General features: G+C 40.2%; 1 protein-coding gene across 4 annotated transcripts in view; it reads left to right on the forward strand.

The window, feature by feature from the left end:
* The first annotated feature begins 1,034 nt into the window (after window positions 1-1,034).
* The window catches only part of bahd1 (bromo adjacent homology domain containing 1), an 81,047-nt gene continuing 57,893 nt past the window's right edge, over window positions 1,035-24,188 (forward strand). The window contains exons 1-2 of one of the 4 annotated variants that reach the window (XM_063052723.1): window positions 1,035-1,058; window positions 1,491-1,732. The gene's annotated coding sequence lies outside the window, so the exon portion shown is untranslated. Of the gene's footprint in view, window positions 1,059-1,088; window positions 1,379-1,490; window positions 1,733-2,295; window positions 2,477-24,188 lie in introns of those variants that run through there. The other 3 variants (XM_063052729.1, XM_063052715.1, XM_063052736.1) reach the window with 3 other exon arrangements.

A 24,188-nucleotide genomic window follows, 5' to 3' on the forward strand; every position in this document is an offset into this window, starting at 1 on the left:
ACGTGCACGTATACTGAAAATTATTCGTACCACTAAGTAATAAATGTTTCGAAAGGATTGTGTTTTTAAAAAGTTAAAAATGTCTTAGGTCAATTTCCTACAGAAGTTATGTTAAAACAAACAATAATTTTAAGTTAACTCAGCATTAAAAGTATATGAAAACTTTAAATAGTCGCTCAGTCCATGCTGTGTAAAATGGGACAGCTCAGAAGGCAGATTTTCCCGCCAGCACCGCTGTGAAATTTGCCGGAAATTGACACTCCCTCGCTTCACTCCACCATCCATTCCCAGTCAGAGTGACCTCACGGAGGACCTCTCAGAAACGGACAGATTTCCTTGAGTCGCTCACGGAGTTGATTTGGTTTGTTAAATTGACCTTCCTTGCAAAAGATGTGTTGTCACTGGTTTGACATTGTGCCGGAAAGATTGTACTGCCGACAGTGCGGTGCTCGCTCAGTCCTGCATGAGACTGTCAGCCTAGGAGATGTGCTGAGGTAGACAGGGCATGGTCAAAGATATAGTTTTCAAGGAAAAACCACCACTTGGTCAGTATTGCAAAACTGGGTTGTCTCTGGCTACACGAATACTGAGGCGGGTCAGAGAAATTCATGGAGAGATTGGGGTAGATGCAGTTAGGATCATCGTGGCTGCTTCTGGAATGAGGAACCAGGTTACTATCCAGAGGCTAAAAAGGGAATACGGTTTTGAAGCGTTGTAGAGGGGAGAGAGATCAGGTCACTGAAGTGATTAAAGAGTGAAGTCGGCGAGATGGAAGTAGATGCTATGGAGGAACGGCAAGGCGCTCAATTCAGGGTCAACTGGAAGGGGCTGGTGGCAAAGTGGGTTTAGCCCCTGTGACGGGAGTGTGTTCATGGGATACCGGGGTATACCCATTCACTCCAGAGGTTCGGAATATCAAACCAGTTCAGCTTGCATTACCGGACCACGCTCCAGGCGAACATTTTTTGTTTTTTTTGGGGGGGGGGAACTAAGGGCCAAAACGTCACGTGACACTTTTATCGTGGTGATGTCACGTACAAGTGACCTGATTATGCGAGGTGCGTTTCAAAATGCCAAAACACGCGAAAGCCCCGCCGTGGCTTTTGTTACGTTTCTGCCCACTCTTCTGCTTACGTTTGCAGACGTTAACGTGAACAAATGTTTGCCCCGCGCAGCGAACAATGCACACTGGATAAAACAGGTGGAGACTGGTTCGCGCATTGACTGCATGTTCGGGTGGAAAGAGGGACAATCCGCTTTTTGGCCGTCTCCGGCAGTGGCGCAGTACAGCAAACAAACAGGCAAGGGGGTTAGGGATGACTCGTCTAGCAGCTGAATGAAAGTGATGCTCTGTAAACAATCGCAAAGACTCTTCTAGGTAGAAGACTCTCAATTTTTATTGTGAAGTAACGCTGTGCGTTTCCGGAGCCTTTCTATTGCTAACATCACTTTGATTTTACTTTTGTTTTCATTTTATTTTTAATCTCTAGGTCCTTGGCCGATCCGATAAGGGACGTGTGGACGTGTGCGTGATTTGCAGAATGTTGCATTCCAGTTCGCGGCGGAGTCACGTTCCCGGAAGCGGAGCATGACATGTTTTTTTTGTCGATTGCCATTAAACTCCTCCAGCATCTGGAGTTAACGTCGTTGAAGGGGCGGGAGAGAAAGAATGCTCTCAAAATTGAACTGCGTAGTACGCCGCGTCTCAGTTGTTTGTAAACTTCGATTCAAGGTATAGTTTCCAATCAAAGTGATCTATTTTCAGCTGATATCGTCCATCCTCTTTCTGGAAGGGCAAAATGCGAAAGAAGTTAAAAGTCTAATCGGCCTGTCTTATTTCGATTGCTGTACTCTCTTAAGTAGGAAGCTAATATTTATAAATGTTATCCGTGAACGATCGTTCAAATATTCCTCCCTAACTAAACAGAGAGGAAAAACCTGCCGATTTCAATTCCTTTGGAAACAGATTGAGTATGTTGAAATCCGATTCTTTAATATGATCGATCATTGCAATTGGGAAGCGATCCGACCGATATAGTGCATGCTGTTTTGAGTTTACATTCATTACAGGAAGAATGCTAAGCTTTTAACAGGGGGCGGGGGTGGTACGAAGGTTAGCTGTCTTTGCAGACCTTGGCCGAATCCCCCACGCATTCATCGTGGGGTGCACTTTCTGCGCACACCCTGTCCTCTCCCGAGTGTCTCCGCCTCCTTCATTATTTATCCATTACCGCGGACCATATGGCAACCGTTACTTTTACTTTTGTTATGCAAATTTAATTTTTCTTTTGCACACGTAATATTACCCACCAAAAAAAAACAACATGGCGTAGGGGAAGCCGGAGCTGGGCTGAAAAGTTGCTGCCTGTATTTTTTTTTGGGGGGGTGGCGAAGAAATAAAATTAACATATAGACATAATAGAGCGCTGCTTCGTGCTCTCGGTGGACGTGTCGGCCAGCAGCGCGAGAACCCCAAGTAAGTGTCAGGCTGTCAGTCAAACGACTTGGGGGCTGGTGGATGTCCGGGGATCTGGGCTCGGCGCGCGGTGCGCGGCGCGGACTGGACCTGCGAGGCTCTGCGCTTCTACCATTACATGCACTGGCCTTAAAAAAAACACTTTTAAGTAGGTACCATATCCGCCACTTAACGCGGATGCAATGCAAGGAGGGGAGTTAACCTCACCTACAAAGTTTCCGGTTATTTTAAAGGCGACAGGGGCAATTTTAAGAGGAAAAAAACGGGTGATGGAGAGAGAGAGAGAGAGTGATTGACGGGCCGCGGCGCGCGCCGCGGCAGTTGGCTCCGGGCTCAGGCCGGCTGGGTATCCCGGGAGCCCCCGTGTTTACCTCAAGAGCGGCGGCCGCCACCGCCGTTCCTTTTCGCAGGCCGGCAGGCGGACGCCTGGGGCTGGAGGCCGGCCCGCCGTCCGCTGTGGGAGTCCCAGCCCGGCACCGGAGGCCAGGGCTGCCGAAGGGCAGCGAAACCGTTCCCTTTCATCCGCGGCGGCCGTGACCCCCGCCATCTTCTGAAACCTGGGGTAGAAGGAAGTGATAGGCTGAGGAGGGAAGGGAGATGAGGTAAAATAGTGGGGAGAAAACTCGGTGGAATGGAGATGAGACAATGAGTGATAGTTGGGACTGGGAGGCAGGAAGGGGGATATTGAAAAAGCCAGAGAGAAATTAGGGAAGTGGCGCTCAGAAGGCAGGGAGGAGACGATGTGAATTGGGAAGGAGTTATAGAAAGAATTAAGACAATAATGGAGGAGAAGGTAGTGTGCAAAAGGTTGCATTGACTTTAAAGAAGCAGAAGAGGGATGAATTGTGAGCTGGAATTGCAGGTTACGAAAAAGAAATAGACGGGTAGCATAGTGAAGAAGAGAACAAGAAATTCATGAGCAACTTGAGGGAATTTCTGGAGAAAAGAGGGTGTGAGTGCATGAGAGAATGAGGGAAAGAAGTCATCCAGTATAATGGAAATTGTACTCAATGCATTATACAGCAGAGAAAACCAAAGTGTTGTAAAGGGATTGAAAAGGAAGAAGGGAATATGAGTAAAAAGGTGAGGGTGAATTGAGGGGAGAATATGTTGAATATGACATAGAAGAGGGGATGGAATACTATCAGAGAAAGGGGGAAGTGAATGAAGCTGAAAAGGAAAAGTGGAATTTGAAAAGTAATCAAGAGATGATGGGAGGATGGAGTAAAGGAAAGGGTTAAGAGAAGAAAATGAGTGATTCGGGAGTTGGAGGAAGAAAGTTGAAACCATTGAGAAGGGCAAGAGATTAATTGCTTGAGTTAGTAAATATAGGAGAGCTACAGTCGGGAAGATGGAATGAGAAGTGGAGTAGAGCAAGCTGGGAGAGATGATACAAAGTGTAAAGGGATTAGGGAATTAAAAAATAGCAATAGGCTCAGAATAATTTTAAAATATCTGGAATATGAAAGGTGCCAATTGGGGGGGGAAAAAAGTCCAATCTAGCCTAATTCTATCTTGAAGCATTGCCCAATCTGTCACAACTCCTCATTGCACATCCAAGTACTTTTTAAATAAATGTAAAGAGGTCTCTGCCATCTCCTCTGTATGCAGTAAGTCCCAGACTCTTACTGCTCTCTCGGTAGAGATTTACAAAAATCCTCTATTTAAGCCACTTATAACTTTATATTCCTTATTGAAGTGTTCACTAAATTGCCACTTTTCTAAAGAGAACAATTATGGTTTATCCAGTCTATCCTCGTAGCTACAATTGTCCAGTCCTAGCAATCTCTTTGAACATTCTCCAGCACAATTACATCTTCCTAATAATGAGATGAATTCTTTGCAGTGCTTGCTGTAACCTAATAATTCTAGAAACATAGAAACCCCACAGCACAATACAGGCCCTTCAGCCCAGAATGCTGTGCTGAACATGTACTTACTTTAGAAATTACCTTGGGTTACCCATAGCCCTCTATTTTTCTAAGCTCCTTGTGCCTGTCCAAGAGTCTCTTAAAAGACCCTATTGTATCCGTCTCCAACCACCGTGGCCGGTAGCCCATTCAACATACCACTCTCTGTGGGGGGGGGGGGGAAAACAACTTACCCCTGACATCTCTTCTGTACCTTAAAACTCCGTCCTCTCGTGTTAGTCATTTCAGCCCTGGCAAAAAGCCTCTGACTATCCACACGATCACTGCCTCTCATCATCTTATACACCTCTATCAGGTCACCTCTCATCCTGTGTCGCTCCAAGGAAAAAAGGCTGAGTTCACTGAACCTATTCTCATAAGGCATGCTCGCCAATCCAGGCAACATCCTTGTAAATCTCCTCTGCACCCTTTCTGTGGTTTCCACATCCTTCCTGTAGTGAGGCGATCAGATCTGAGCGCAGTTCTCCAAGTGGGGTCTGACCAGGGTCCTATATGATTTTAGTCTTCTTCTGGTCAGCTAATGTAGCATTTCTGTAACCACCTTCTTGACTTGTGTAACTTTTTTTAATATGCCATACACTCAACCTGGTATCCAACCATTTATTGTTGAATGCCTTGCCTTCCTTCTGTGGATTAAATTCTATTTTCCGTCTTTCTGCCAACTGACCAAATCATCTATATCTTTCATATTCACGGTCAAACACACAGCTAATTGTTAATCGTTTTCTGGTATGTGGGCTTTACTGGCAGAGAGCAGTTTTGCCTGCTTGCTTCCAAACAGGTTTGCTGGACCATTTCTATGGGTCCGGAGTGACACAGAAGCAATGTAAAGATGGCTGACTGATTTCAGTTTATTAACCAAATCCACAGCTTCTGGGATGTGATTTGAGCTCTGGTCTGTGGATCGATAGACCACCCTCCCCCCTGCCCCGGTAACTTAATCACTGCCGCCCCCATACTTGTTCAAATCATCTGCAAGCTCCTTCCTCAAAAGAACTGGTACAAAGAAAACAGAAAATTATAATAGAGTGGAATAGAAAGGGGAAAGGGAAATATAAGATCTAGTGAGATGGAAGGTAGAGGAAGAAATGGAGTGGGCAGAAATAAACCAATTTGGGACAAGGGTTGCAGAAAAGGGTAAATGAGAGGAGCTAAGATGTGCGTGGGCCATTGATGGGAAGATGATCATATGATTGTTTATTTGGTCAAAGACTTAAGTTGGGAAGTTCCTTTTTTAATCCTCTAATTCTAAAGTTGCTTCAACGTGGATTAAATGGAGCAGTACAGTAAATTGAGGGAGGAGTATTTAGTTCTAGGAAAAGATATTACAGTGGTAAAGAAGGTGGTTCCATGAAGACAGGAATATAAGGAACAAAAATAATGTTGGAAGGACCTGAAGTATACAATTATTTACCTGACATTTGATGAAACTGCAAGATTGTTGGGTGGAAATCAGAAGGGGATTGGAGAAAAGCATTTTTCTTTCTCCATGTTTCTTGTAATTGAAAGCTAAGAGAGTTAATACTATTTGAGGTGCTGAAACCAGGTCTAGCAGTGGCAAATCAAAGTGATAGCCTGATACATATATTTATTGTTGCGATTATTGGCTTTGAGAAGATATAGGTTTGTAATGTACAGGCAGGAATGTTGATTAATAAACTCTCACTTAATGTGGGTGGGAACATTAAAAAAGTAAGTTGGGGTTGTTAGAGCCATGCTATAACCAAAGGATTTAAATGAGGAGCATGTTTATGCAAATAAATTTTTTTTCCATGTTTTGAGTGATTTTAAATTTAAAACAGTGCAGAAGATGAATTTTAAATACATTTGGAGAGGGAACAAATTCTTCAGAGTTTAAAAAAAATCAGTTGTGTGTAGAAGAGTGACTATCTACTAAACAGAATTTGAATGGAATTTGTGGATGTTTAACAATCTGGCAAAGTTGTAAATTTTGGAGGGACAGATATTTTTGAAGTCCAGAATATTAAAGGTAATGTTATGGAAGACTAGCAGCCGGGGTATTCAGCAGAACAATATAGGAAGCCTGTGGATAGCAGAGAAATTAAAATTGTGATGGAGAGGCACAAAAGTGAAAAGTGTACCATTTTGTTCTCTGGGCCTATTTTGCCATTCATTTGTGCATTGAATCTTCCTTCTATTTATTTGTTTTGGTGTTGCAAACCTTACTACACATACTTAGGAAAAGAAAAGTCTACAATTTCAATTTTGAAAATTCCATTTAATGTGAATTAGTGGAGTGCAAGGTGAAAGGCATCTTCTGGAATTGAGGGGAAAATATGAGTGAAGGAATGGTGTTCACTGCAAATTGTGAAGGCTTTTTAAAAAGTGAGCATATTTCTTGCATTATAGAACAGGTATAGACGAGTAACAGGGAGGACTTCAGTAAAAATGATAAAGGAAGCAGGTGAATAGCTGAGAATGTTTTAAGCAGGAGGAATAATGACTACATGTGATAGTTTAAAAGGCATTCAAGGTGCCCAAGAGGTTGAAAGGAGAAACATATTTAATGGAGTTCCATATGGAACTTCAATTTAAAATTATTTTGGAAAGAAATGCAACTAAAATTTATTTGTAATTTATCAAAAAGTTTGGGGTGGGGAAGAAGGAAGATGTGCCTTTCTGCAAAGGGGTGGCAGAATCTAATTTGTAGCTTTCTAGTGTTGGTAGTGTTGCAGTTAGAGCATCACATTACAGTGCCAGTGACCTGGATTCGATTTGCATACGTTATCTGTAAGGAGTTTGTATGTTCTTCCCGTGACCATGTGAGTTTCCCAAGACATACGGGTCAGTAGATTAATTGGTCACACAGGTGTAATGGAGTGGCATTGGTTTGATGAACCAGAAGGGCCTGTTACTGTGCTGTATCTTCTAAGTAATATCATGTAAACTGTCCACTGCTTTTTAATCATTTGCTCAGCTGGACATTGTGTGAATACAGCTCCAGTTTGAGCTGAAATTGTATAATGAACAAGTCAGTTTTAACATAACAGGAAGTTGAGAATTTGTTTTTTCTAGAAGTGGTGTTAACCTGTTCTCTACTTCCATACTTGCTGCTAGAAATCGTGAGGTTAAACCACTTTGTGTGTATTTGGTGGCCTGGAACTGGCTTCTCAAATCTCAGGTAATTAACATGGATGGAATCATGAATAAGGGCAGTGATTTAACCAGCATCTTTTAGAAAAGTGTGGGATCTGTAGCCTGAATCAGAAGAGAGCTGCTGCAGGATGTTTGATTTGCTTGAAGTGGTTTCTTATTCGGTACCAATGAGAGGATGACATTTTAAAGTAGAAGTAGTCTGGTGTACCATGTGTTGAGGGAGATTGTGTGAATCTGGGTTGGTTTTAGTGAGTTCCTGATGTTAAAATGCTTTCCTAAAAAAGTGGGGTAAGCACGTTAATGCTCAGTGATGTGCAGCTCATCTAATATTTTAACTCTCCCATGATCAAAGAAGTAAGGTTCATAGTTCACAAGATTTTAGGGTCGGTATGTATTGTGTAATCACTTGTGAATTACACTTTATGAATTGTGTAAGATCATCCTTTTAATGTTTTTTCTTGCCTTAGATGCATGACCCATCACTTTAAGTGTTGATTCATCTTTGGGGGTTTTTACTAGTTTAATTTCATGTTGTCATCCTAGTGATAAAGAATGTTAGTTTGATTTGATCTTTCCTTGGAAGGGTGGGCCCAGAGTTGTGATTAATGACAAAAAATATATATACTGTAGTAAACCTTCAAAGGATCTGAAGTGTTGACTGTTTTTCTTCCCTCAGATGCAGCCTGTCACGCTACAAATTTCCAGCATTTTCTGTCTAGTTTCGATTTACCGCACCTGCAATTTTTATTTACACTTTTAATTCACATTTAGGTGATCAGGATTTCCAAATAACTAGCAGGTTATCGGAGGTTTATTATAAGTGACCTTGTTCCTAAGCCAGTAGCATATCAGGCCAATTGTGAGGCTTCACATATTTCTGCTTCCTCTTAACACATGCTGGATGAGAAGGAAAAGTAAAAGAAGATTGTAGACCATCTATAAACGTTCCACTGCCCTTGTGTAATCTGTGACAATTTGTAAAATTTATTGATCGGGACAAGACAATAATTGTAAGTGTTAAAGGTCAGTAATCAAGTTATCAGTTGAAATTTTGGAAGTTGATAAGGCAGAATAAATTTGAAATGGACTGCTGCCACTTAGCATTGTGTGAGGTTAGAATTAGGCACTGACTTCAGTTTAACTTGAATATTTGGCAGTAGATATTTTTACTGTGCACCTGAGATAAACTGTACTGTGAGGATTGTAGTGAATGTCTTGTTGCTATTTGCTCCAAGTTTGCTGGATTTCCATAACCATTGTCAGGCACTGTATTTGTTTGCATTATACCCTTCTGTAGAATCTGCAGGATGTTTGTAGAATAGACAAAATGAATAATTTTCCCCAAGTGTAAAACATATCCTGAAGCCTATATAATCAGTTATAATCAATTAAAATCATTTGCAAAAGATACTGAAATCAGAATGTTCCTACAACAACTTCAACATGATTGCCTAGGGGCAAATGCTTAATGTTGTCTATCAGTCTGTTCTGTAATACTTGGTGCTATTTTACAATGAATAAATGTTTTTACATGCTACTGGTACAGAACAAAATAGAGATGATTAAAAGGAGACATCAGTTTTGAAGATGTCATCCACATGCTGATGATGTGACCAACATAATCATGGAATTCATTTAGAAATGATGATGTGCTTGTTGAAAAATCAGTGGAAGGTACAACAAATAACAATCTGTTCCGTTAGTGTGTGGAAGTTACAACCTAGAATCAGTCTGGTTTTGTTGTCATCCTCTAGGACAATGTTTGTAATTGCAGATCCCCTTTCTTCTTTTGTTTAATTACCTCCATTTCTGTTGGTCACATATAAATTATAAATACCAGTTTCATTTCAACTTTGATCACTAATTCTGGTTGTGTGAAGCCACAAAATTTCACGGTTAAACAAATGTGTTTCTCTTGTGATTAAACAAGAGAAAATTTTAAAAGAACTGTTTGTTTTTGTAGTGGGAAATTGAGGAGACGACAAAGGTATCTGAAAATAACATGCATGTGGGGAAAAAGTAATGAAGGATTATGCTCAATAAACATACAAAAGGTCTTCTGTTACTCCACTGTTTTTTGTTTGCAAATTGTGATATCCAGATAAGCAACTAAACTACTGTAGTTCGGGTGTCCATAAGAATGAGACTTGCTGTAGTGAGTAATAGGTCCCGATAAAACATTTCTCCTTCAGCAAGATCACCAAAAGTAGACTAATGACTCTTTCACTTGTTTTGTGCTGTGCTGTCTTGCCCACATAATAATGGATGTTCTTGGAACATAATCAATGGGATACTTAGTGCTTTTGGAATATCCTGAGGATGTGATTAGGAGCTTGCAAATGTAAGTTTAATTTTATGGCCTAACATTGTTCTTTGCACCTTTTCTGATACAAAGTAAGATGAGGCAGGTTCCAAGTTTTGTCCCTCAGCCAATTTCTGCCACCCTGATGCTAAAATTTATTTTGTCCCATCATCATAGAGATGACAGAAGAACAAAATCAGTTGGTTGAATCCAGTGACACCTTTTTGGATGAAGTTATTGAAGTTTTGTCAAAGACTTCTGTCCAACTTACTTTCACTCAACTGTCTCTCAGTCTTTTGCTTCAGCTGTGAGCTGAATTGGCTTTCGTGAACACAAGGTGATGCTGCATGTAAATCAGTTGAATAATCTGTTGGTGGCAGTTGTTTTTGTCTAAAAACATTGAATTGAATAATAACACTGCAAGGTGTTTTTTCTTGGCTGAATTCAAATTAAAGGTTTGTAAATTGAGAGGGGTATATTATATTACTGAGTTTCAGGACAAAAACCATTTAAATAAGATAGAGAGTTGTTGGCATCAGTGGTGTGTACACTAGAATGGTTCACACCTTCAAGACAGGAGAGAGTAACCTGTTGAGCTGAGTTCAGAGATTTAAGTATATTCTCAGATTCCAGCTGATTAATTATTTATACCTTATAAAGATATGTACTGTAGTGGTGTGTTGCTATGCATGGCATTATCTCTGCTAACTTAATTAATACAGCATTATCCCATTTCACTTATCTTAGCTGACCGCTTATTTTTGTACTGAGAATTTATTGTGCTTTTACTTTGATTAAAGTTTGAGCATGTTTTTAAGGATGATTTGCAGCCTGATTCATATTGTGTGGATTTGATGTCAGGTGAAATAGAGATTTACAAAGTTAATATGATGAATTATTCTTGAAGTGGTTGTCTATCTGGAGTTTCACTGTTATGCAGCACCATGCTATTGAGTGCATAGGTGCTGGGTGATGCATTACAGATTATGTTCTAAAGTACAAATGTGTATGAGAGAGATGCTGAAAGTTTGATTTTTTTTTAAAAAAAAAGGTCTTCACACGTTCTGTTTTTAGTTATTGTTGTAACTTTCTGGTGACCTTTATGATAATTGTTAGCTGTGAGTTTTGCAATTCATGTCATCTGGAGTTTATTTAGAGGCTGCTCATGGTGCTGAAATAATACATTCCAGTTTATGTTATGGTTTGTGTTCAGTAAACACTTGATAGGTGTGTTGATTGCCATCCAAAGTTGACCTTTTTTCCCCTGACTAACTTTCTCCTGGCTAAGACAGAAAATATGTCAGATTCTGTTGCATCTATCTCAACCTTAAAACCGTTTACAATCAATGAAGTATTTCAAAGTGTATCCACTGTTTGGGATAATGGTATTCTACTTCACTGCCAATCTTCTGTATGAGGCAAGAGTGCTACCTTTTGGGGTTTTCGAATGGCCAGACTGAGACGAGGCTGAAGTAAGTGATGTAAATTGCCTAGTAAGCAATTCTTACAGAATTTGCCCTGTTCTTTGAGACGTTCATAAATTATAGTCATTTTCTTTAAAACAATCTTTGTTTCCTTAAAAGAAACATGTAGGTATATATGTGGAGCCATAGTTTAAAAACTACGTTGTATTAGGATAACTAGAATTCCTGTGCAACCAATATTTGACGGATGAGCTCTGAGGTTGGTCTGTGTAAAACTCTCTGTAGACTTGTAGCCAGTTAGTTTCTTTCTTAGTTTGAGTAATGATCAAATTGGCATGATTGATGTAATGTTGCTTTGGTGTGGACTGAGAGTTTAAATCACGGGGTTTAAATTTTTCTTTTATTTTAGATACTGACCTTGCAGGTGAGTGCATAAAGGAGAAAGTTGCAGTTTTCTGGTACAAAGCTGATTTTTTTCCTTAGCTGAGTACATGTTTGCTTTCCCTTCAATGCTATGGCCATCCCCAGCTGGCAAGGACAGAAGAGAAACCCATTCCTCAGGGTTTCATCCGTCAGTACTGAATTGTAATTGATTTCTAGGCATTATCTTAGCTGTGATGGGAGTGAGGGAGGATCTGGCAGAACATGAAATCACCTCCAGTAGCATCATTATGATCAAGAACTTGACTGAGGTACCATAATTATATACCTGATGCTTGGTTTTCAGGCATACATGTGGGTTTGCTACTTTATTTCCATTTTTGATTGCCATTTCACAGAGCAACTTACTGTGACATTTCAGATCGTAGCTAAGAGATGTTGTCCTCAAGTTGTATATGTGCCATACTGGATGAAAGTGATATACAGAACTGTGCAAAAATCTTAAGAGAGTGTGTGTGTGTGTATGCAGAGAGCAAGCTTGTAAATCTGGCGGGAGCTAAGCATGTTGGGAATGGTGAAGGTGAAGAACCAGGGGAGGGGTGGGACAGGTGGCAGAGAAGGAGTGCCAGGGCAAGGGGTGGTGTGGGTGCAGACATACCCAGTTCTGAGACGCCAGGCAAGGGCATTTGATTCCAAACAATTGGTTTGGAATTACAGAATGTCTCTCTGGTCCTTCTCACTCCCTTCCCTCCCCTCTCCCCCTTTTCCCAGCTATGATTCCCCTCTCCCTGCCCCCTTCCCACTGTTAGTCCACAACAGAGACCCATATCAGAATCAGGTTTATCGTCACTCACATGCCATGAATTTTGTTTTACAGCAGTAGTACAGTGCAATACATAAAATATATTTGTGTGTATATGCATAAGACTTTTGCACAGTCTTGTAGTTACTTCTTTAAGGAAAGACATCAGTGGATCAAATGGGATTTTTTGACAGTCCAATAATTTTATTGTCACTATTGCCACAACAGATTTCAAAAAGTACCAGGATTTGTTGTCGAGGAGCCTCGACATACAGTTCTGTGAATATGGTTTAGAAAGTGGGATTAGACTGGATGGCATTTCACAAATCTGTGTCGTCAACTTCCTCTGATTCTCTTGCTAATACTGAGTACTAGATTCAGTAGAGGCTGTGGGACCAGCAGCATCTCAACTGCTGTCTGAAGATCTGTGCCCTACAACTTAACTGTTCGGACATACTTAAACACTGACACCAACCTGTCCACAAAGGATGCACAAATCCAATCCATCTTATTACTACTTACTTGATTTACTCTCATTTGTCAGCAAACTGGTAGCACTGTCAATGATGCTCTCTTCATTTGGGCACGTCTCCCCATTAAGTGGCTCAGTTGGGTTTTACCAGAAATACTCAGTTCCAGATCCCATCAAACCCTTGGTCCAAAGGAGATTTCCTGAAGGTAGGTGACTGTGCCTACTCTGAACATCAAGGCAGCATTTGTCAGAGTAGCATTAATGTGCCCTGGTCAAACTGAAATCATTGGGCATCAAAAAAAAATATGCTCCCTCTTACAGAAGGTGGTTAGAGTTGGAGGTCACTTAATCCACTTTCAAGACATGATTGTAGGGCTGCTCAGGACAGTGTTCTAAATCCATATAAATCTAGAGCTACTTCATCAGTAACTTTTCTTCCATCACTGAATCTAAAGTAAGGATATTCAGTGATTTGCACAATGATCAAGTTGTTAACCCATACTGCAATGTTTTAACATTCCAGTAGGGTTGATAAATGTCAGTAAGCATTTCTGTTATATGATCATCCCTACATAGGAGAGTTTAACCTCTATCCTTGATGTTGAACAGCATTAATATCCTGGGGTGGTTGCCATGATCTCGAAGCCCAATGGGACCAATGGCAAATTCAGTGACCATAAGGACAAGTCAGAGACTGTGTATCATGACTGAGTGACTTAACTCCTGACATCCTATGAGCATCCCACAATTTACAAGACACGTCAGGGTATAAATAGAAGCAGAATCAGATTTAATATTGCTTGCATATGTCATGAAATTTGTTAACTTTCTAGCAGCAGTACAATGAAATAATGATAAATATAGAGAAAAATATTGTTACATTAAAAAAAAGTCTATTAAATAGTTAAAATGAGTCATGCAAAAGAAAAACCCAGAAATAAATGATGGGTCCAATGCCATTTAAAAATCAGATGATAGAGGGGAAGAAGCTGTTCCTAAATCAGTGAGTTTGTGCCTTCAGGTTTCTGTACCTCCTTTCCAATGGTACCAGTGTGAAGAGGGCATGTCCTGGGTGGTGGAGATTCTTAATGATGGACACCACCTTCCTAAGTCACTGCTCCTTGGAAATGTCTTGGATACTGCGAGGCTAGTACGCATGACGGATCTGACTAATTTTACAAGTTTTTGCAACTTATTTTGATCTTGTGCATCAGCCCTCCCTACATCAAACAGTGAGGCAGCCAGTTGGAATACTCTCCATGGTACATTTGTAGAGGTTTTTGAGTGTTTTAATTGACAAACCAAATCTCAAACTCCTAATGAAATATAGCCGCTGTCTTGCCTTTATAGCTGCATCAATATGTTCCGTCCAGATTAAGTCCTCAGAGATACTGATACCCAGGAACTTGAAATTGCTCACTCTCTCCACTTCTGATCCCTCTATGAGGATTAGTTTGTGCTCCCTCATCATACCCTTCCTGAATTCCACAATCAGTTCTTTGGTTTTGAGTGCAATGTTGTTGCTGTGACACCACTCAACTAATTGGTGTATCTTGCTCCTGTGCACCCTTCCGTTACCATCTGAGTTTCTGCCAACAGTAGTTGTATCATCAGCAAATTTATAGATCTCATTTGAGCTATGCCTAGCCACACAGTCATGGGTGTAGAGAGAGTGGAGCAGTGAGCTAAGAACAAAACCCTGTGATGCACTGCTGTTGATTGTCAGCAAGGTGAAGATGTTATTTCTGATCCGCACAGATTATGGTCTTCCGGTTATGAAGTCGAGGATCCAGTTGCAGAAGCAGGTACAGAGGCCTAGGTTCTGTGGCTTTTCGATCAGGAATACTCTGCATATGCTTTGATGTGTATCACTCCGTCAGTTCTAAAGAAGTTCATTGCCAACCAGGACAAAGCCTGCTTGATATCCTAAACAGTCATTCCATCCTCCAGTTGTGCACAGTGGCTGCTGTATTTGCCATTTTAGTTGCTTGCTCAGGATATTCCAACAACCTGCAACCTCTACTTTCAAGATTGACAAGCACAGTGGGTGTATGGGAACACTACCTCCTGCAGGTTTCCATCCAAGTCGCACATCAAACTGACTTGGAACTACGTTGCTGGCGCTTCAGTATGGACTCCAAATCCTTAAACTCCCTCTGCAATGGTACTGTAGGAGCATATTGACAAAAAGAACTGCGGATGCTCAAGGTGACAGCTCACTGCCATCTTCTCAATGGCACTTAAAGACAGTAGTTAAATGTTAATCTTGCCAGTGGTATGTTGAACTCAGGAAAAATAAATGGATTAAAAGAACTTGCTTTCTGTTAACCGATGTAAAATTCCCCAGATGCTTTAAGTGGGGTAAATGTATGTCTCTGCATCATAAATGCAACAGCAATATATGAGAGGTGTGAAAAATCAAAATAAAATGGAAAGTACTGAAAATATTCAGCAGGTTACTCAGTATCTGTGGAGAAAGAAAGGAGTTTTGCATCTATTATCTTAATAGCCTACAGACAACATTAAAATTATCTGAATGTTATTGCAGTTTGAAAGAGACACAAGAGGTTGCAGATGCTTGAATCTGGAGCAACAAACAAGTTACTGGAGGAGCTCAGTGGGTTCAACAACATCTGTGGGAGAAAAGGAATTGTTAAAAGTTTTAGGTCAAAACTCTGCATAGTTTATCCGAAGCGTTGATAATTCTTTTCCACCCACAGTTACTATTCAACCTGCTGAGTTCCTCCAGCAGTTTATTTGTTGCTGCAGTTTGTGGGAGCTTGCTTTCGGAAAGTTTTTGTTTCAAAACCACAATTTGATATTAAGCACTTTGGCTAACTTGAGGTCAGGAATCCCTGAACAAGTTTATCTTGTGTTTACTCTCACACAGGCACTGTCTCTTAGCTATTCTCCTTTTATTGCTCTTCATTCCTTCTATATTGGTAACTTTCATTCATTCTTGTTCTTTCTCATTATTTTCATGATTTGAGTATGAGTTTTGAGATTTTCTTTCTCATCAGTTTCCATATAGTCAGTAAAAGAGAGATGACAAGAGATTGTATGGAGGGCTAGTCATCACCATCCAAGTTCTATACCAGGTGTGAGTTAATTTGAGTATACTGAAATACTTGGATAGTGCATGAAAATGTTAGTTCTTAGATAGGTAATGAGAAGGTATTTGGGAGCACAGATTCCAAGTGTTGTTGATTTATCATCGAGACATTAATATCAGCTACAAAGTTAACAAACTGTACCGAATCTCACTTTCTAAACATGTCTGCTTTATAAGTTGTGTGACTTGCCTGAATCCTTACTGGTTGGGTATTTCCTAGTTTCTGTGTGGTCCACATGACCTGATGTAAGGTGGTCTGTTCCTAGAGGATGTGGGCTAGGTAAGTTAAAGCCACATTAGATGGGAGACTCCCTGGAGATGAGGTCATGTGATGTGGGGTGAGCTCATGCAAATACAGGCCAACTCTGAATGGGGAGTTTGTGTGAGATCCAGCCTTTTTTCACGACCTTTCTCGCGTCTGTTCAGAGAGACCACTCTTTCTAAGTGGACCATGACGTGCATATCCCTGCTTGTGAGACTTCCTGGGTTTTGTATAGTGCGACAAAGATGATCTGAATATTGAAGTAAACTTTTTTGGTGCATCCGTTTTATTTAATTCTTGAGTCTTCTTGACCTGATCTTAAAGTGTGGTTATACAGATTGTCAATTTGAAGTGACACTGGAGACCATAATAATCCTTGGCTGGAATAATGCTACTAGCTATTTAAAGTGAATTATTTTACAAAGGTAATTAATACACATTTTCCAAAGCATTTCTGTGTCACTGTATTAAATGATGAGGTCAAGAAGATGAGGGAGCATAGAGGAAGAGAGAAATGGCCTGGTTTCTATGTGATTTGGCTTCAGTGCAGTTTCATCGTCATCTGTCACATAATTACTCAAACTGTGCTCATTTTCTACTCAGCATTCCTGAAATGGACTTTAATTAAAGCATAATAATTATGAACCAAACATTTATTCTGTTTGTCAAGCTGACTGGCTAACAAGTTCACTAATGGTGAATGGCAATTTATTGTCATCACATTGCTACTCAGTTTATCATTATCGGGGAATGCTTTTTGTTAGTCGAATAAATAGGAATCTGAATGGAATGTAGTTGAAGCTGTAAGTCTGTTTGTTGACGTATTATAGAATGCTTCTCTAGCATGTGAGATAGTTCCATAGAAAATTATACTTTTTCCCAGGGAGGGAATTATTTAGTGCCTTTCACAAACTCAGGACATTCCAACCCACTGCAAGTGGGTCAGTTCTTTTCATAGTGTAGAAAATTACAATAAGTTTGCACACAGCAGTGGTATGTTGGTTGAGGAATAAATATTGGCCAATGTACAGGAGGGTATCTTTTTTTCCAGCTCAGAATAGAATGTAGACCATTTGGCCTCTTGTGATAGGGAAAAAGAGACCCAAGACTTTGTTGCTTGAATTATTCTATATCAAATTTTATAAAATTGTTGCTATAAAATACTTGCTGAGTGTTGTGCTGAAGGGTAAGCTTGAATGATCTATTCAAATCTTAGGCCCCTAGGGCCAGGCATACAATTAAGGGGAATGTTACCTGAGGCAAAACAGAACCCCTAATGAGTAGATTCTCAGTTTCCTTGAATATACATCATAGTCAGTTAATACATTAGCAAAAACATAATTTCTTCTTGAACCACAGTCCAGAGGACCTGTGTTGTTGTATTCTGGCTTCATTCGCAGTTTTGCCTTAGGAGCAAAGCAAAGTGAGGGGAATTAATTACTTTGGGTTTTGACCTTGAGGCTAATTCGTTCAACTTGCATGAAATTGCTGTTGGAACTTCACAAGAAGTGCTTGAGAAATGAAATGAAAGGGGTGGACCAAGTTAGGAGTTAAATGTCTCAATGGCACTCAATTTTGTGAGAAATATCTAAGGGAGGGGGGAATTCCCTTGTTAGTTAAAAGGAACTATACAGTGGCATGCAAAAGTTTGGGCACCCCTGGTCAAAATTTGTTACTTTGAATAGCTAAGCGAGTAAAAGATGACCTGATTTCCAAAAGGCATAAAGTTAAAGATGACACATTTCTTCAATATTTTAAGCAAGATTACTTTATTATTTCCATCTTTCACAGTTTCAAAATAACAAAAAAGGAAAAGGGCCTGAAGCAAAAGTTTGGGCAACCTGCATGGTCAGTACTTAGTAACACCCCCTTTGGCAAGTATCATAGCTTGTAAATGCTTTCTGTAGCCAGCTAAGAGTCTTTCAATTCTTGTTTGGGGGATTTTTGCCCATTCTTCCTTGCAAAAGTCTTCTAGTTCTGTGAGATTTTTGGGCCATCTTGCATGCACTGCTCTTTTGAGGTCTATCCACAGATTTTCAATGATGTTTAGGTCGGGGGATTGTGAGGGCTATGGCAAAACCTTCAGCTTGTGCCTCTTGAGGTAGTCCATTGTGGATTTTGAGGGGTGTTTAGGATCATTATCCTGTTGTAGAAGCCACCCTCTTTTCATCTTCAGCTTTTTTACAGACGGTGTGATGTTTGCTTCCAGAATTTGCTGGTATTTAATTGAATTCATTCTTCCCTCTACCAGTGAAATGTTCCCCGTGCCACTGGCTGCAACACAAGCCCAAAGCATGATTGATCCACCCCCATACTTAACAGTTGGAGAGGTGTTCTTTTCATGAAATTCTGCACCCTTTTTTCTCCAAACATACCTTTGCTCATTGTGGCCAAAAAGTTCTATTTTAACTTCATCAGTCCACAGGACTTGTCTCCAAAATGCATCAGGCTTGTTTAGATGTTCCTTTGCAAGCTTCTGATGCTGAATTTTGTGGTGAGGACACAGGAAAGGTTTTCTTCTGATGACTCTTCCACGAAGGTCATATTTGTGCAGGTGTCGCTGCACAGTAGAACAGTGCACCACCACTCCAGAGTCTGCTAATCTTCCTGAAGGTCTTTTGCAGTCAAACAGGGGTCTTGATTTGCCTTTCTAGCAATCATGCGAGCAGTTCTCTCGGAAAGGAGTTTTCTTGGTCTTCCAGACCTTAACTTGACCTCCACCATTTCTGTTAACTGCCATTTCTTAATTACATTACGAACTAAGGAAACAGCTACCTGAAAACGCTTTGCTATCTTCTCATAGCCTTCTGCTTTGTGGGCATCATTTATTTTAATTTTCAGAGTGCTAGGCAGCTGCTGATGGTTGGGACAAGGTTTGAGGAGTCAGGGTATTTATAAAGCTTTGAAATTTGCATCACCTGGCCTCTCCTAACGATGACTGTGAGCAAGTCATAGCCCTAACAAGCTAATTAAGGTCTGAAACCTTGGTAAAAGTTATCTGAGAGCTCAAATCTCTTGGGGTGCCCAAACTTTTGCATAGTGCTCCTTTTTTTTTCCACTCTAAAATTGTACAAAATGAACATAATACACTAATCTTGCTTAAAATTTTGAAAATAATGTTTAATCTTTAACTTTATGACTCCTGGAGATCAGTTCATCTTCTACTCACTTAACTATTCACAGTAACAGAAATTTTGACCGCGGTGCCCAAACATTTGCATGCCACTGTAGTTGAAAGTACAGCAGAAACTAGATTTAAGTAGCGGGACAGATTAATGACTAAACATGTTTTAGTAATGAGATGTATACATAACTGATGGTTCGTGAGTAACTCTCTATGTTTTGCATTTGGATCACAGTGTGAGGATCCAAAATAGACAAAATGCACAAGTATATGAAAAATTATATAGCTGTGTTGTAGGATGCCATGGACCTTAGATTTTCAAAATAATGTTTCCTGGCAATCAATGTGTTTTCTGCAGTCTGGTGAAAAAGAGACAAAATGGGCAGGTTAAATGAATAATACTCAGTACCAGAAAGTGATTGGACTTTTTGAGGATTCAGGAAGGTTTTATCTGACAGCAAAGCTGATGTTACAGTTCTGTAATTTAAAATAAAATATTGATAAGGCATTTGTTGATCAATTAATTTAGTAATGCTAGTGGTTCCCTGGAATTGGGGCTGGAAGCACTAATACAGAAGTGTTTAAAAACTGCTTAGGAATAATCAGTGCAGTGCAAGGTTAATTTTTATAAAAGGTTTTTATGGTGACCTGCTTAGTGTGGCTTTGACCATTGTTAGTCATGTCATTAACATCCTGACAGCTTTTGAAATTAGGATTAAATTTTCTGGATTACTCAATTTTAATCAGGTGTGTCATGGGTTGTGGGTGGAGAGATGTGGAAAAAATTGCCTTGTTCGTCCTCGTACCCAAATGTTTAATATCCCACGAAGTATTTTTGAAATGTAGTCACTATAGTATTAAATGAAATGCTCATCATCCTTTAATGCCTCCTTGAGGGGGCAGAGGGGCCAATCATCTTGACAGAAAGTGCAGTAGTGTAACTTGCTGCATCTATCTAAATGACATGTTAGATTACGCTAAACCTTTTGTAGAGCACTGTAGCACAGATGCAGGCTCTTAGGCAGATCTAATCCACACCAAAATAATATTCTATCTACCCTGCACCCGGACCATAGCCTTCCATACCCCTCCTATCATGTACCTATCCACATTTCTCTTAAATGTAATCGAACCTGCGTTCACCACCACTGGTAGCTCATTCCACACACTGACTGAAGAAGTTCCTCCTCATGTTCAGCTTAAACATTTCACCTTTCACCCTTAGCTCATGACCTCTAGTTCTAGTCTCATCCAGCCTCAAAGGGAAAAAGCCTGCTTATACTTACCTGATCTAAACCCCATATGATTCTTGTCTGCCACTATCAAATCTCCCCTCATTCTTCTGTGCTTCAGGAAAAAAAAAGTCCTAACCTATTAAGCCTTTCCCTGTGACTCAGTGCCTTAAGTCCCAGCAACATCCTTGAAAATTTTCTCTGTACTCTTTCAGTCTTACTGACATTCTTCCTGTAGATTGATGACCAGAACTGGACATAATAGTCCAAATTAAGCCTCACTAATGTCTTAAAACTTCAATATTTCAACTCCTGTACTCAGTACTTTGATTTGTTAATGCCAGTGTGTGAAAGCTCTCTTTACCGCCCTATCTACCTGTGACACCACTTTCTTTTTTTTTAATTTTATTTTTATTTGGATAAGGAGTTCACAATTATGTACTTTTTTCACACATATAACCTTTTCCATTTTTTATATGTATAAAACTACAATTATTTATACATTTTTAAGTACACATTGAGATGATATAAAAGCAAAATAAACATTTAAATAGATAATTATGTACTGTGGTAAATCTAACCTATTAGGCTAAGTAATGAAATTAGTTGTTAAGAAAAATGGTAATAATAGTTTCCATACAACCCTTCTGGACCATTTCCACTGGTCCAAAATGTTGCATACAAGCCTATATACCAACCATTGTAGGTGTTTATATCCCAATTTGTTCGTGCTTGTTCCTGCCCGCAGACATAATTATCCAATCCCTATGTACTTATTTACTTAATTTTTTTCTTTTTTTTTATCCCTTTCCCAAATCTTTCCCTTTACTTGTGTTAATTCTCTATTTTCCAAAAAAAAACAACAAACATTTAGACTAGGGGTGCTTACGTTAGCAATATTACTGTGTTGATGAGAAGAGCAATATAAATCATTAGGAGAGTCATCTAAAGTCTGCTCGCATTGGGGTTATATATTCAATCCATTTATTCCAGATTTGATAAAATGTTTCTTTTTGAGTTCTCAGGGACTAGGTCAACTTTTCCATTTTAAATATTTCCAAGATAATTTCGTACCAATCTTCTAATGTAGGTGGTATTGGATTTAGCCATTTTCTAGTGATTGATTTCTTACTTGCCGCTAAGAGGGCCTGCAGCAACTTTATATCTTCCTTCTGTTCAAGGAACAATACATGCCCCAAATAGAGCGTCTCAAAGTTCAGAGGTATCTGGGACCTAAGTACCTTAACTAATGTTCTATGAATAGTGACACCACTTTCAAGGAACTATCGATTTGTATTCCCAGATCCCTCTGTTCTACCGCACTCCGCGGTGCCCTACCATTACAGGTTTCCCCCGCCATCCGAAGGTAGAGCGTTCCTATGAAACGGTTCGTAAGCCGGAATGTCATAAAGTGAAGAAGCAATTACCATTTATTTATATGGGAAAAATTTGTGAGTGTTCGCAGACGCAAAAATAACCTACCAAATCATGCCAAATAACACACAAAACCTAAAATAACAGTAACATATCGTAAAAGCAGGAATATGATAAATACACAGCCTATATAAAGTAGAAATATTTCCGTACAATCATTGCCGCACTGTTCTCCGTAGCGAAAATCTCATACAAGCGCTCTTGGCAGAAACACTCTCTCCAGTAACCTTTAAGCTATGAAGCTGCCAAATCATACCAAATAATGCATAAAAATACACAGCCTATATAAAGTAGAAATAATGTATGTACAGTGTAGTATCACTTACCGGAATTAGGAAGACAGCACCAAGCACACTGATGGTGTGTTAGGCTGAGTCGTCAGAGGTTGGGGTGGTGCAGTGGTCCCCAGCCTCTGGGCAGCGAACTGATACCTATCCACGAAGCATGCAGGGGTACAGTGGTAGCCGGGACGCACCCAGCACATCTTTAAGAAAAAAGCTGAAATAAACAAGCTAATTGATTGGGTGCTGCCGGGCACATAAATGTTGACCCAGATCAGAGGCGATGCAATTGGCAATCGCCCCTGATCTGGGCTAACATTTACGTGCCGGGTGGCACCTAATTAATTAGCTTGTTTATTTCGGCTTTTTTCTTAGAAATGTGTTGGGTGCGTCCGGGCTACCACTGCATTCTCCGTGGCAATGTATCAGTCCGCGGCCCGGGGTTGGGGTGGTGGGACACTAGGGTGTCATCTCATCGTGGATCATGTGAGGCAGGTCGTCATCTGTGTCTGCCTGCCTCGATGTTGAAGGTCGAGGTTCGTCGTCTGCTGTGGCTGATTGGAAGGCTTGCTTGACTGCTTAGCCTCGCGCATTTTTCTATCATACAGTTCTTTGTAAGCACTCAAACCATCCTGCAAATATGCCCTAAACCGATGTACCCTTTCAAAATTAAAGTCGTACTTTATCATTGCAGCGAAAATCTCTCGCAGTTGCTTCACGTTCAGTTCCTGGATGACTTCACTTTTGGTCCGTTCGCTACTGCATTCGGTTTCAATTGTTATCCTTTTCTCTTCCAATTGCATCAGCTCTTCATCTATCAGTTCTTGGTCATGGGATGCCAAAACCTCTTCAACATCATCTTCGTCAGCTTTCACAAGCGAAACTCACTTTGTCCTTACTTTGTTCACCACGATCGAAAATCTTAATTATGTCTAGTTTTACGCTAAGTGTAACACCTTTACGAGCTCTTTTAGGCTTTTCCGACACCTTAGAACTCATCTTGCTAACGGCTGCTCAAAATAAATCGACATAAAGCACAGATGCTCACAGGCATGTGTTTAAGCAATGCCGGCTAGAATGCAGTTCCGGGGGAGGAGTGGCTGTCTTTTTCCGCACGCTGCCTTTTTTTGTAACAGGGAAAACACCTTCTATTAGCGAAAACAGGTATCTAATGTAGGTCTTTCGTAACAGTGAGGTTTCGTAAAGTGAACGTTCGAAAAGTGGGGGACACCTGTAACTGTGTAAGTACTACCCTGGTTTGTCCTCCAAAGTGAAACACTTCACACTTGTCTGCATTAAGTTCCTTCAGCTATTTTTCAACCCATTTTCTCAGCTGGTCCAGAGCCCAGTTCAAACTTTGACAGCCGCCTTTGCTGTCCACTACATCATTCCTTCATCATGGTGTCATCTACAAATTTGCTGATGCAACTTACCACAGTACATCCAGATCGTTCCATTCAGAGAGGCTTCTACCACTCTCTGGCTTCTCCCACAAAGGCAATGTCTAATCCAATTTACTACCTCTTGCTGAATGCCAAGCTTCTAAACCTTTTTGACTAATCTCCCATGTGGGACCTTGGCAAAGGCCTTGTTAAAGTTCCATTGCCTTTCCTTCATCAACTTTCCTGATAACTTCCTCAAGAGCTGTAAGATTAGTTAGACATAAATACTCAACTTGATGTTTGACTGGGAATGATATTTATGAATCTTAGTAAGACAAGGAAAGATATTAGTGCTGCTCAGATTGTGGTGTTTTAAGACAAGAAAATATGTAGAATATTATAAGACAGAAACATGCCACTGATAATCAAGTTCATATCCCAAAACTCCAGGTTTTC

Source organism: Mobula hypostoma, chromosome 1, assembly GCF_963921235.1.
Source record: "Mobula hypostoma chromosome 1, sMobHyp1.1, whole genome shotgun sequence".
Taxonomy (NCBI): Eukaryota; Metazoa; Chordata; class Chondrichthyes; order Myliobatiformes; family Myliobatidae; genus Mobula; species Mobula hypostoma.